We start from the raw sequence: 14,638 nt of genomic DNA, 5'->3' as shown, positions 1-14,638 counted from the left end.
ATATCCTATTAGTAGACAGTAACCATGTTGCCTTTTCAGAGTTTAACACAGGTACCCAGTTACTCTGCAGAAGCCAGATATTCTGTACTTTAGGTTGTTTTATTAGCCAGATAAATTCCTACTGATCCCAAATTTTGGAATCTGCTACATAGTTTATTTATTTTATTTTTTTTTTTAATTCTAGAATGCACAGTGGATGTTTGATTACTAGACACAAAGCCTAGACAAACACGTTGTATTTCCAAAGGCACGATAATTTAAGAAGTAACTTATTGATGAAAAAAATGTATAAGTATAAAATGTTTCCTGCTTTCTGAAAGATAACTGGTTGGTATTTATGTGAGCAGATAAGTACTGTGTATGCACAAATTGGATTTTATTCCATAAATATGTATTTAGCAGGTGTGGTGTTCTACAAGCACAAGCCTTATGCTCCATGATGGAGGGCTAGAGGAGCACTGTGTAGTTAATCACCAGTGCTTGTGTGTATCAGTATGAATATTCTGTAGAAAGAATGAGAATTCTATATTCAGCTTGAGAGTTTACAGTTTTTGTACACCATGCTTTTAGAGTAGAGCTAAGCACAGTTTGTATAGTCTTCATATGCTTTGTGGGCGATTGTATTCTTTGTTGCTTGTGAAACACAGAATACCAGCCTCTGCTGCAACAGAAACGTTAATTAGGATTATTTATTTTTCTACTGGAGAGTGAATTTAGACTAACTACATTTGATTATGTAAAGGACCCAAGTGCCACATAAAGAATGGATGACAACAACATAACTTTGTCAACACTTGTCAGCATTAGAGGGAAAGCAGACAAATAAATGCATGTACCATACATGTGGAAGTTGGATAAACAGTTTGAATCTTTTTCTAGCTGACTAGAAATAAAGGTTGTGAGATATCTGTAGACAAAATGTGAATAGAGGCATTTTTTTAACACTCTCCCACAGATAAACTCTGAACTGTGTTATCTGCACTTCTTTAACTTTAGATTGTTTTGGTAGTTATTTCAGAAAAATGCAATTTGAGTTTCTTTATTTCCAAACCTTCTCTTTTTGAGATTGCATATTTTAATTTTCATGTGTGTCATTATAACAGGTTAGTAGGTTCTTGGCATATAGTTTAAAATAATTTATATTTTCTGTGTTAAAACTGGGCAGATACACATCTACTGCAACATCATGGCTTATAATGGAATTACGGGAAAGATTGCCCTGCAGTTTTATTGTTCAGTAACAAAGATAAACTCCTAGGATTTTCCAGATTAATTGATTTACTTCTAATAGCTAACACAGTGCTGAGCTGACTCAGGCCATGTTCAGGTTTATATTCGTTTTTTGACTACTTTTAATCCCTCTTTTCTGTTTTTCTGATTTTCACCACACTGTGATAATCCTATTGAAAACACCAGAACGTTGTTTGTAAGGTCTATCCATTGGAAACACAACTCTTGAGGCTTCTCGGCACTGTTGCCTCTAGAATTTTGCCTTTGTTTATTGCTTCCTACTTGCAAGAAGATGCATTTAGTACAGAATTAATGATGATATTAAGGAGGGAGATGCTCTTGTATGAGGTGACGTGAGGCTTGCCAAATGCCTATTTAGACTGCACTAATGCACAGCAGGTTGTGCAAAGTGGAAGCCTGCCAGGGGCCCACTGGTGTTCGTGCCTGGAAGCTGATGCTGTCGTTGCCTGGCCCTGTCCCCAGCCTCAGTGCTCATCCCTGCTGGCACCAGTCCTTGTGGCTGCGGGGAGGTGCCTCAGCCAACTAACGTGGCTGCAGAACTAACCTTCTCCCCACCCTGCCTGGGAAGTCAAAGCAGCTGAAAAGTAACCCCATCTTGTTTTACCCTCCAGCTGCTTTCAGTGAAGTAAGAATGTCCAAGTGACCTGCAGAGAGAAAGGTGGGCAGGGTGCGAGGAGTACCTGTATTTGGTAGGAGTGATTGTCAGCTTAAATACACGTTAAAATGAAGCTCGAGCGGTTTGCTAAATGGCAGTCATGACTCCACAGTAGTTAAGGTTATGAATGTGGGAGATACAGCAAAAGAAGCAGACATTTTTTAAGCTGGAAAGTATAATGCTACTGACAGGACACCTAACTTATTCTGCAAAGGTTGGTATTCTGGGTTTGCTTGTGATGTTTAAACTACTCAGAAATGCCTGCTTGAAAGGCGTGGTAATGAGATCTGGCTGAAAATGCACCTCAATATATACTTTTATTTGACTAAGAGGGTAACTGACTTAAACTGACTCTTACTGATTGAGTTTTTTCGATCAGTATTGAACCATTGCTGTGTCAAGGAGAAACCCACCTTCTACTGCTCATCTTGCAGAACAAGTCCCTCAGGAGCCTGAAGATCAAATGGTAAATGAAAGATACACCTTTATTTTTTTACAGTCAGGGTAACTACCTGATGAACAAATCACCAAGTGCTAACATATAACTGATTTACTGAAATACATCAATCCTTTAATCTGCAATTATTGTGCAAGAATCACACTGAAATCTCTGTTGTGCTATAGAGAAGTCAGATAATGTAGTAAAAAACTGAAATTTGTGACTAGAACGGTACATTGTGGTGGCTCTATCAACACTTTGCCTAATTTTAGGCAAGAACTTGTCCCCTTTTTTTGCTTATTTTACCTATCTTTGACCAGGGTAAAAGACTACAGTCTCAAAATACATTTCTGCTTACTTGCCACCAGTGAACCAAATGCTCCCTACCATAGAGACATGGAGTTTAAGCTGCAGAATAACTTGCCAGAGACAATGAGGATGAGCCCTATTAAATAGTGTACCAGACTGAGCACCATGGCCTGCACCCCATCATCCTACTGCACCAAACAAGGACTGTGGGCTTGAAGCTGGAATATAGACAGGGCCTAGAGTGAAGCTCTACAATTACTCACAGGTTTACTGACTAAAATACAGCCCTGCACAACAGTTCTTCGGAGCCTCCAACACCCCTTGTAAGACACAACTCTTCAGCCCTGAATCCTACTATCCCCTTTCGTGTATTTTCACTTTCTTCATACATCTGTTGGGTCTGAGCTTTTCTTCCCACAGCCTAAAGCTTCCCCTGGCATGTCATCATGTGCTGCTAGGAATGCTGAGAGCTTGGGCAGCTCTTCTGGGAGAGACGTTGTTTTACAGTACAGCAACATTACTCCAGACATAATCTGTTCTTCTGGAGCTGTGTGCATTGGCATAAATGGGTAAGTACAGGCACCTTCCTTCGATGCTCCCTGATCCTGCTGCAGCACCTGGACACTGTATTAGCATGAGCGACAGCACGATTTTTTTTTTTCCTGGTCTCCCGGCTGACCATGTAAGGCAACAACCACTTTCTGTTTTTCACACAGGTTTCAAACAAATGCAAAACGCTGCTGCTGCTGTGTGAGACAAGCCTGCCTGGGAGAGCACACTCTGCTATTTGCTTCAATTGGGAAAAAGGCTGCCTTGGTTGGGGATGCAAATGCGTGCTTATTCTGCGCACAAGAGCAGTCACGTTGCGTAAGTCCAGACACTTAATTTAGGAATGTAGCTCTGCTGGGTTCCCTGTATGGGCTGTGGAAAGAAAAATCCTTCCTCAGAGAGAGATTCAGGGCTGCAGATGAACTGCTCTTCCATTCAGCGTAATAAAAATGACACACTAAAAGCTCTAAGCAAATAATTGTTATAAAAGGTCTACACAACAATAACTGGTTTGCTAAATGCCTACATTTGCTTCCTTATATACACAGCTGTAAGGTCTGTGTTCCTTCACAGCTTTTCAGTCTGTTTTGAATCTTCTAGCAGACTGTGGTGTGTGGAATGGAAAATGAAAACTTTTGATTTATGTGTTTCTGCTTTGCCACTTTTGGCAACAGTAGAATGCTTACGAATATGAGATGACAACAAATATTTAGTTGTACGAGTAACTGAAATGGTTATATCTGGGAGCAGAGGGAATGGATAATTCATCATTCTAATAGTTTCTTTGTGCTGGAAGAGAGTCTGGGTTTGTAGCAGAGAAGTAAATAGAGAAGCACTCCCAGTCTCCCAAGCTGCAAAGACCAGATAAAAACTGAGCTGCTGCAAAACAAGCTTACATGAGCATTGCCAGCATGATGGACAGACTAGGAGTTAGCAAAATAGCAAGTGCAGTAAGAGCAGACAAACCTGTGTGAATGAAAGATCTTGGTAATACACACATTCCTTTCCCTAAGCTTTTTGTGGGGCCAGTTTTTCAATGTTTTCTTTTTTCAAAAGCTTTAGCAAAAGTTTTAGCAAATGTTCTAAGTTTTGAAAATCTGTGCTCTATCTATATAAGCTTGGGACTTGTCCAAAACTGTCAAAAGGCACTGCAGTCTTGAGGATCGCCATAGGGTACAAAGCAGAGCAAGGCTTTAATGGGTTTTAAGCTCAAAAGAAACTATTAAAATCATCACCTAATCTCTTCTACAGGCTGTAGAACCTTATCCGTTCATAATTCTGCATAATACCTTTACCTCCTATTTAAATTACAACATCTTCCTTAGAATGCCATGTAAACCGTAGGATTAAAATCTCTGTCTTTAGCTGGTGCTTGATTTAGCTTCAATAGTATTGAGAGCTACAGATAATATGACTCCCCTGAAGTGCTTGCAGACAACGACACAGTCGAAAAGCTCCAGCTAAACCTTTCCGCTCTCTGAATCTTGCAATACAGTTCTGCAATTTATTCTTTGGGAGTTGTGCTCTGGTAGTAAGGCAGGACCAGGGAAAAATATTAGAGGCATTTCTTGGTAGCTTTCTCAGTTATCAGAATCTGTTCAGTGTCACTCTGAGACCTCCGAATAATATTTATAAAGATATAAGAGGCAGAAAAGCAGTTATAAGGAGACTTCACCTAAATACATTTACTGGGAGGTAAAGCTTAATATGTTGAAGTTAACTTTTGAAACTGAAATTAATCAGATTTTTATTTAGGAATTTATACTTGCAGGGGCTTTCCACTATGTAGTTATTCCTCAGTAGTTGGAAAGGCAAAGATATGGTGTAAAATCTGAGTAAATCTGAAGTTCTGTCTTGATGAGTACATTGCTGTTAATTGTATTGTCTGTAGCAAATTTTGAAGGCTAGGCATCTGTTTCTATTGTACTAGATATTTAAACTGGCTAACATTAAATCAAACACAGAGCCCTCACTTTGGCCAGTTATTCACAAAAAATAATCTTGTAAAAATCACTATTTTGTTTTTACTTGTACTGTCAGTACAGAATATAATAATTTGTAATATTCTATCTGCTGCTTGATTATCTTAAAAACATTATTTATGTGTTTTATTGACTTATCTATAGCACAGTAGGTGCCACCTTCTCAATTTTAGAGAGATGTTGTTGATTCAGTCTGTGATAACTTACTATTTCTAATCAAAATGATCTCTAGCATTGTTTTGAAACCAGTCACCAAAAATATCTGTTTTAACTAAAAGTGATTCTTACTCTAAGCTAAGTATAACAATGGATTTTTCAGCATGTACTTATATATAATAGGTGTACAGCTGACCAGTCAGAATCAAATAAAGATGGTAAAAGCTAAAAATCAATAGGCTTCTCAGGCAGAAATTAAACTGGGTTAATGAATAAGTATTTATATTTAGTGGGAGAACAAAACAGGTAATCTGAAACAGAAAATTCAGAAAATACTGAAGATATGTAAGCAAGAATTTTATGCAGGCATATGAAATTTCAGAGTTATGTCCCTAGAAGGTTTTTGAATGTGGAAGGATACACTTTGAAGGTCTCATTACCTAGATAGAATCACTGAGATATTATTGGACTATTAAAAAGTCCAAGAAGAAACAGGACAGTCAAACATCTTAATCACAACACTCATTAAAATAAGCTCAGTCTTTAATTCCCTTGAGGCTGTAAATTGCTTATCTGCCTGATATCCAGTCCTGAAATTAGGCCTTTGTATTCTTGATAAACTGGATATTTAAATACTGAATAATATTACTGAAGGAACTAGGGCTGCTTTGCATCCAAAGCTTTTTTTAAACTGGATTAAGTTTTCTTCCATTAAAGTGAAAGAAGAGAGCACATCTCCAACAGAAGAAAAATTTCTCTTTGTCAGTACTCATCCTGTCTCAGGTTAGAAAGAAAAGACCAAGAAAATGTAGTCATTCCCCTGGTTCTGGGAAGTTCCTACTCAGAAAGGATCTTTTAATATCCTTTAGCTTGTTCTCAGAGTGCTGCTCTGCCCTGGGTGGCTCCAGAGCTCCCTCTGAGACCTGTGCTGTGGGGCAGGCAGGGCCAGCCCTGCAAGCAGCAATAGAGAATTAAGGTTGGTTTTTTGCATGGCTGAAGTTTTATCACAAATCCAAGTGTTTGTGTAGGCATCACTGTTACACAGGATGTAGCCATTTGTGTTCCAGCATCTTCATAAAGATTGCCAGAAGTCTAAATAGCATTAATGCAGTCTTTTAAATGTCTCTTTCCATTGTTATAGGGTTGATATGAAATAATATATTTTCTTTTAACAAAATTTAGCAAATAGCATGTGAACATGAGAAAAAGAATGCAACTTGAGACAAACGCAGGCACAGTCATGGACAAGGATGTAACCTAGTGCATCTGTTTCCAAGTCTAGATTTCCTAAAAATGTTTAAGAAACCTGTCATCTGTCATATTTTCTACAGTGGATTCTGTTTTCTGATAATTACCCAGGGACAGTATTTGTATACATTAAGATATTTACTAAATTTCTTTCCTCTTGAAAGTTTTAGCTTTAAAATGTAGATATAACATGAGAGATGAATAGTTTCAGTATCTATATTGTTTAGAAAAACAGGATCAAGTTACACGTGTTCGTATTGCTGTCTGTCTTTAGCTTAACACTGTTTCAAGATAGTGTTGAAATTTCTGGACTAAAAATATCCACTAGAGCTGACAATGAAAAGGAATCAAGACTATATATATATATATATATATTTTTTTTTTTTTAATGTAATACTGAAAGGGAATGAGAAGCCAACAGATCCAAACCAAGAAGGAAACTTTCCATCAGTTAGCATACTAACTTATACATATGTTTTGTGTTTTGCAGTGGTTTTCCCAAGGATATCACCTTAGAAGATAAGTGTTCTTTTCAAACGCTTTGATGTTTTGTTTCCCTGGTCCTGCCACATTGGATCCTCTGAAACGAATCTTCCAGGAGGCAGACACAGAGGCTGATATAAAAGAAACAATTTCTCACTCTAAGTGCATGGCATATTCACTCCTTTAAATCAATGCTTGTATTTAAATATCAAACCCATTCAGAGCAATTGCTTCTGCTATTCATCCTACAGAAAGAGGAGGAGAGTTAATTCTCCCAAATGAACTGACTCTGACAAATATTAGTCAGGAGCTTACTGCTTATCTCAAAGATGCTTGGATACTACAGTGTTAAGGAGAAAATTTATGTAAATAGGAGAGGTTACTCAGAACTTGCAAGGCAGCGCTGAAATATCTGAATTAACTCTTCCAGAGAACAGCATTTTCCTAGGATCAGCCCTGAGTGCATTGAATTCTGTAACACACAAACCTAAGGCATTTACTCCTGTGCCTTCTGTTATTAAATATGACCACATGACAATATCGATGCACTTCCTTCAGTTGGCACTTGTGTGAGAATGTAAGTACAAGCCACAAACATGAAGTGATTTCTTAGAATGTTTTCTTAAATGTGGTTTCTTACAATTATTCTCTTCTTACAAAACAGTTTTCCTCTCTGGAAAATCCAAGGAATGAGAGTATGTGATGGCTGACACCAAGATAATTTATACTGTTTATATTCCATTCCATGAATATACTCTAGAAACAGTTGAACCCGTGGAAAACAGGCCACTTTTTGTATGTTTTTCTTAAAAGTTTTTGTTTGCTTTCCTGCAAAACAGTATAATAGAAAGTGTCCTATTTTTTTCTGTGCTCTCAGGAAAATCAAAGATAGAATAAACAGGAACTGGGGGTAAGATGAGCAGTTTGCTCCAGATGAAATAAACATAGTGGAAGGTGTTGCTATCTTATTACAGGGTGTACGTATCTCACTGGGGCATTTCAGGAGGTATCAAGAAACATCAGATGTTTTGACTGAGTTTTCTACAGCTATCCAGGATCAAACTGAAAGTACCACTGAGTTTGGATCAGAAAAGAAAACTTCACCTCCCTTCACCTTCTCAGGGCCTGACTGGCAAGCAGATGGAGATTTCTATTTTATTATTCTTCTTGAAAGTCTGAGGTGCATCTCAGTTTCTGCAGTCGTGTGCGTGTCTTCATTAACAAACTCCCTGCTTTCTTAAGGGAGGAATGCATCACTGATATCCTCCTGGGTCTCTTGGTCTTACTTCCACCACAGTGCAATATCTGAAATTCTCATCTTGTACTGGAAGTCTTGTTTGTTATCATGGGCTTAAATGTATTTATGCAACAGTGTTTTTGTGGGTGCTTTGTTTCAGTTTAGAAAATGGGCAGCAAGAATACGAAGAGGTATTTTTTACTGCTTACATTGCTACTGTCTCCCTGAGAAATTGCTTTGGATGTATTCCACTGAATTTAATGAGAGAGTGCTTTTTCAGGAGTATGTAGTTTGTGTGATTCATACTCTGTTTAAAAAGATGGGGCTCACATATTGATATAGTTTTTAAAATGACTTGTCTATTCTAGACACATGTTCAGTGAGGCCAACCAGTTGGTGAGCCATGGTCTGTGCACAGAAAAAATTCTGGTATACTTTGCCGACTGCATACAAGTAAAAAACTTGTCCACAAATCTTTTGATTTGTCACAACACAAAAGTCCCACTTTTGCAATCTTATCGTAACAAAGCCATCCAGAAAGAGTAAGAGTTGTAGGACCAGGTTCTTTGTATGGAAACAAAATTCTAATCCATATTCTGCAAAATTTTCAGTAATATTATCCTCAGTTATGCATGTTTAAAATATATTTTATTAGATTTATATAATATATATAAAATTTATATTTATATAAAATATTTATATATTAGAATTTATTTTTAGCATACTAAGAAAAACTAATAGCAAGAAATTAATAAAGCAAAGTAATTTCAGCTTAATAGCAAGTTTTAAAATTTTGCAAGACACATGGTTTCTGTGTAATGAAGCAATATCCTGAACGAAGCTGATGGATACATGAAAATAGTGAGGAAACTGCAGCTGGCAATAATACTGGGGTGACCGAAAATCTTTGTTATCTCTAGATCTAATCTTTATTAAGTCAAGATTCTGAGGGATCAAGAACAAATCTACATGGGCTTTAAACTAGTGGCTTTTGTTTGCTCTAAGGCAAATATGACACTCTAAGAAAACTGCGAAAAATAGGCTTTGAAAATAATAATAATAATAACAAAAAAACTTTAAAAAATGCTGTTACTGACCATTGCAAGGTTTAAGAAAATTACATGGTTATCTCTGCTTGTGCTGAAATCTTTCCTTTAGTACACTTCCAATGGTCATCTTGCTTTTGCCTTGTCTGAATAAGACTGACTTTTAAAAATTTTAATAGTGAAGAGTGAGAATATGTAAAATGCTCTATTGTGAAAAACAAATCAAAATACATGACTGTTTCATCTCTCTAAAATAATTAAACATGGTGAGTAAATCCACTGTCTTTCCCCCATCATGGATTCTTTGGGCATACAAATGTTGAAATGAAGGGAAGGCACAGATGAGGCTGATGGACAGTTATCATCTGACCCTGACAGATATCCCATCCCAGCTCTACTGAGGAGAGACTGAAGGGCATTATCATTCTCCTGAGTTAAGCTGAATCCATTACACCAAATGGAATATATATAGTGCACAACAGTAGGGTTTCACCATCACCTCCTATCTATCCATTTTCTTTCCTACCCTCCCCTTAGAGGTTTTTTTCTGACCTTTGTGTGTGTGTGTGTTTTCCTGGGAGGTGTGACTTGGCTGATTAAGGCTGTGGCATGTCTTGTTTCACTGCTATGAACCCATGACTAAAAGGGCAGCTAAAAGCAGCATTGTAATCATCAGACTCTGCTAGGAGTTTGCCAGGTTTTAGAGTGGTTGATAAGACCATGTGCTGGATCTTTCTTCTTCCAGGTGCAAAGGAGTTGAAAGTAAGAGATGCACCAGAATAGAAGCTTTTTTTTGTTTCTAATTTCTGTTCTTTTCTCCCCTTCACTGTGTGGGTTTTGGTTTGCTTTAAAGAAGTAGTACTGTTTTCAACTAACAATAGTGTTGGTTTTTTTTCCAAAGTGACACTTATTGCCCTCTTTAAAACAAATTAGAAAACTTATGAAAACTTTCTCTAAACACTATAGGTTAAGGCAATGGAAAATGAAAAGTTGTTCATGCTTCTGCTTGATGTGTTTTATGTTTTTCCTAGTTATTTAAGAAAAGAGCCAAAGCATTTTAATTTTTACTGTGAAATCAAATGGACATTTTGAAACTCTTAATCCAGGTATTATACACTGTCATACTCAAGTAAATACTTTTGCCTCACTTTCTCTACCAAAATTAACACACTTCCCTTGTTATTGAACAGAAAAAATTCTCTTGAACGTTTGGGGAACGACCCAACCACTTGGACCTCTGTCTGACAGGTGTCCTACCCTGGATTCTTCATAAAATTTACTATGAAGAGCAGCTGTAAACATTGTACCTCTGACTAGCAAGAACACTTTTCTTCAAATACAAGTAAATGTTACATAATGTCAACATTCTCCCAGCCTTAATCAGAGACCAAGATGTCCTCCAGTTGCAGGAAGCTCCTCCAGTATGTTTTTTAAACGGAGCAGAGATTAAGCATGATCAAAGACTTTACTCTCCACTATTTGGAGCATGTGTGTAAGCACGCTACATGAATTAGAGGGATTCTGCTTCTAGTTTGGCAAAAATTAAAGCTGTGCATCATGACATATGAAACTAAACAAATAAACTCAGCTCTGTGGGTAAAGCCAGTTTTCTGTGCCACTTCAAGAGGACTAGACAGCACTTTTCAGCTGCACTTGCACTTAAAATGGGCAGAGCTCAGAGGGGTGGCTATGCAAGCACTGCAAGGGAAAATAAACACATGGAAATATTACTACAAATAGCTACCTTCTTGAAATTCAGTATATATTTAGTTCCTAGGTTGATTTTGTCTTTCACTAGTAGTGAAGGATAATGAGCTTCAAGGACTGTGGGGACAGGCAATTGAAACAGGACTGGGATATCTTGCAAAAATAACATTAAAAGGACAATGGGGGATCACACTTGATGGGAGACGAAGTGCAGAACTACAAGTTTGACTACTTGAATGACAAAGCTTTATGTCCAAGTTGATTAAATGCCCTAATTTGTGCTTCTTTTCCTTGCTGAGGACTAATGTGTCATTTGAATGTTTATCTTGCATGTGAACTATGAATGTATGAATTCTGAGAGCAGATCTGAAGTGCAGGACCCACTGCATGCAAAAGTCACAGTTGTTTCCCTTGTAGCTGAATGACACTGAAGTACAGCTGAAGATCCCAACAACCAACCTTTGCTCATACAAGCTGGGGCAGGGGGAGAATAAGCAATAGCAATATTACTGTAGAGAATAGTTATCCTAGAGCTAGGATTACCTGATGTGGGCAAACACTGTTAAACAGACCTTAGGGTCTTGCTTGGCTTTAACTAAAAATAAATGCAGCTGTCAGTAGAGAAGATCTGCTACGTGGCCTGAGTGGGAGCTTGTATCCTTGACCAATAATAAAAGCAGATTTATGCAACAGGCCAAATCAGTCTTGGTTCTGTCATTCTATGATTCTAATTCAGAGGAGATATTGCAGTTGGTGCTGCCATATTTGCACTGACAGTTCCACCCTCATTTAATACTAGCATTAATATGTATAGTCTCATAATAACTATTCTGTGTGGTAAGACCAGGAAAGAAGGTTAACATCGTTTAGAATCACTAGATAGGGACTGAAATGGATTAGCAAATTATGTCTTCTTGTTAGCATGTTAAGCAAATTGTTGCTTTCTCCTAAATCAGCATTGTTAATTGTTTATGAGCTTGTTTGAATAGTTTCCTACAGCAGTCAGCTCAAAATCTACTAATATTGTTCCAAAACATAAAATCTTTATTCTCTGCTGCTTTGTAGTGATATATATATAGGTAATGTGGGTGTAAAATGTTGTAATTCTGTTGTGAAAGGGCTTTACACCCACTTTTTGGTGGTATCAATGACTACACATGCTAGGAGGCTAGCATGGAATCAAGCTTTTAAAATAAAATTCAGTAAGCAGATTAGGCAGAGTTTTCAGAAACTTTGAGCTGCAGAGCTGCTATTGATGCCAGACATCATGATGTATTGTTAAAAAAGCAAGTGTTAATTGGACAATTAAAATCCCCATTTACAATATGCAGAAAAGCCTGGAGGTTCTGCTTTAATGTAAAGCTGAGTGTTACAACTGAAACCATGCCTGCCTTGCAATGAAGTGTGGACATTTTACAAACCTCTCATTTCTAAGTGGGTGACACTGCAGTGCAGTTTCCCTTCCTTTCTTTGGAATATGTTGGCCTGTCAGAGGTGTTGAAGCAGGATGGTGCTTCAGTCTTCCTGTGGCTTGAGAACAATTGCTCTACTCAGACAAACATTCTTCCCTGAGCTGGCCTTTTCACGCTGAGATTACTCAGGTTGGTCCTACTGAACTAGAGTAATAAAATCCCCAAAGTTATTGAAATGACCTTGGTAACCTCAAAGAGAAGATGGTCTGAAGTGGAGTAGGAGTGATTCTCTTGCTTTTAATGAAGTGAAACCATTCTGCTCAGAGTGACTCACTGACAGGGCTTTTCAATAGTTACTTCATACGATATGGTTTCTATGTGATTATTTTGCTGTATCACAAGGCATGCAATGCAGTATCTTACAAAGTTAACAGGCTGAACAGGGAACTGTTTATTCATTAGAAAAAGAGCTGCGCACTAAAAGGAGTGAAAAGAAAGCTACTGCAATGTTATGATTGATTTTGAAGATTGAATAAAGAAAAGCAAAAAACGAGATGGGGAAATACCTGATATATTCACCGATAATAATCTACTTTTTCAGTTACTACGAAATTAGTCTCTGCTGGCGGATGAGCCTGGAAAGCAGGAGCACATTAGTTAAGAACACTGAATGATGCAAAGAGCAAAAAGTTCAGCTTTATTATTCAATGACTCATTAGTGTATTGTTGAACCTAACAAGGGTCATTGGGTTTTAAGCAAGATTAAATTAAAACAGAATTTTGTACATAGTAGGAATACCCATTGTTATTACAAATCAGCTATAACAAAGATTTGAAACAGATATTCAACCAAGATCAACTACTTGTGTCTGGAAAGTAAGGGAGAACTAGATACTTGCTGTTTGCATCAGTTCTTTGCTTGCCGCAGAAGGTGACCAGAAACTGAACTTCACATTTAGAATTTTAGATCCAGTTTCTCATAGCAAACTGTCTGTGTCTTTAAAATAACAACAGAAAACTTTCAAAATCTTTCTATTTCAGAATTCAGAGAATTGTGCTGTACAGATTTTGATATAGATGCATGCCAGCATTTCTCCTTATTTTGTCCAGTAAGCAGTCACAAACAAATTCAGTTTCCAGTTTCTAGAGGTGAGGTGTTTTATTAGTGCTACAAGATGAGATATTAAGAGCATAAACAAAATATGTATGTAATATAGTTTCCTCACAGAGCTTCAGAAACCATTTTATTTTTAATTATAGAAGTAACTGAACCATAGTAAATATAAATCTTGTGCTCAAGCAAGAAGAATGTCTTAAGTACTGCTAATGTCTTGCTTTATTTATATTATACAAGACTCCAATTAAGGAATTCTACTACTCCTTTATATTAACTATTGTTTTTAAAGAAATGAATCTATGTGTTTCTGTTTTACAATTGCCTTAATTCACATTTTCTTAAAAATAATATTATTGAAATGGACAAATGTAATGAATAATGTCGGTTATTTACTGTATGTCATCGTTCAGATACTGAATCTACAACAGTTAAGTGCTTGTTGTGACTGGAATGTAATCTCAGTGGTTTTGGTTCTGTTACTTCCATGGAGCTTTCACTTAATGGCTACAGAGACTAATCTTGAGTTAAGAGCCAAACATTTTTTTTCCTCTGCGTTACTGCAGTGTTTAGATTTGTGGCTTTTAATGTCAAAAGGAAATTACAGCTCATGCATGCCTTTCTAGGCAGAGTAACTCATGTAGAGGACATTAGAATGACTTAGAGGAAGTCTGGAATCAACTCTTCATAATTACAAAGAAAAACAAATCCTTTATCTAGTGTAATTATCCTATATTTAAAAAATTAATAATTAGCTGTGAAATCTGGGCACCTGTGTTTTTACTGGTCTGTGAAATAATGGTGGGGAAAAAGCAGCCTCATTACAGATTTTTCCTATGAATATATATCTATTGCCCCCCCAGTTATCTGCTCTGGCACATGTACATGGCTATTTGTGCTTTTGTACAGTATTTAATGCATACCCTTCTGACTTTGTCACCCAGTGAGGGAGCAGAAGTAATACTCCATCACTTACATGACACCACAGACATCACAAAAGCTGGTAAGAAGTGTTCTAAGCTTAAAGCTTTCTGTAACTCTCAAAATGAT

This window comes from Apus apus, chromosome 3 (genome assembly GCF_020740795.1).
Source record: "Apus apus isolate bApuApu2 chromosome 3, bApuApu2.pri.cur, whole genome shotgun sequence".
Classification (NCBI taxonomy): Eukaryota; Metazoa; Chordata; class Aves; order Apodiformes; family Apodidae; genus Apus; species Apus apus.
The sequence above is the reverse complement of the archived record's forward strand: the minus strand, read 5'-3'. Positions refer to the sequence as shown.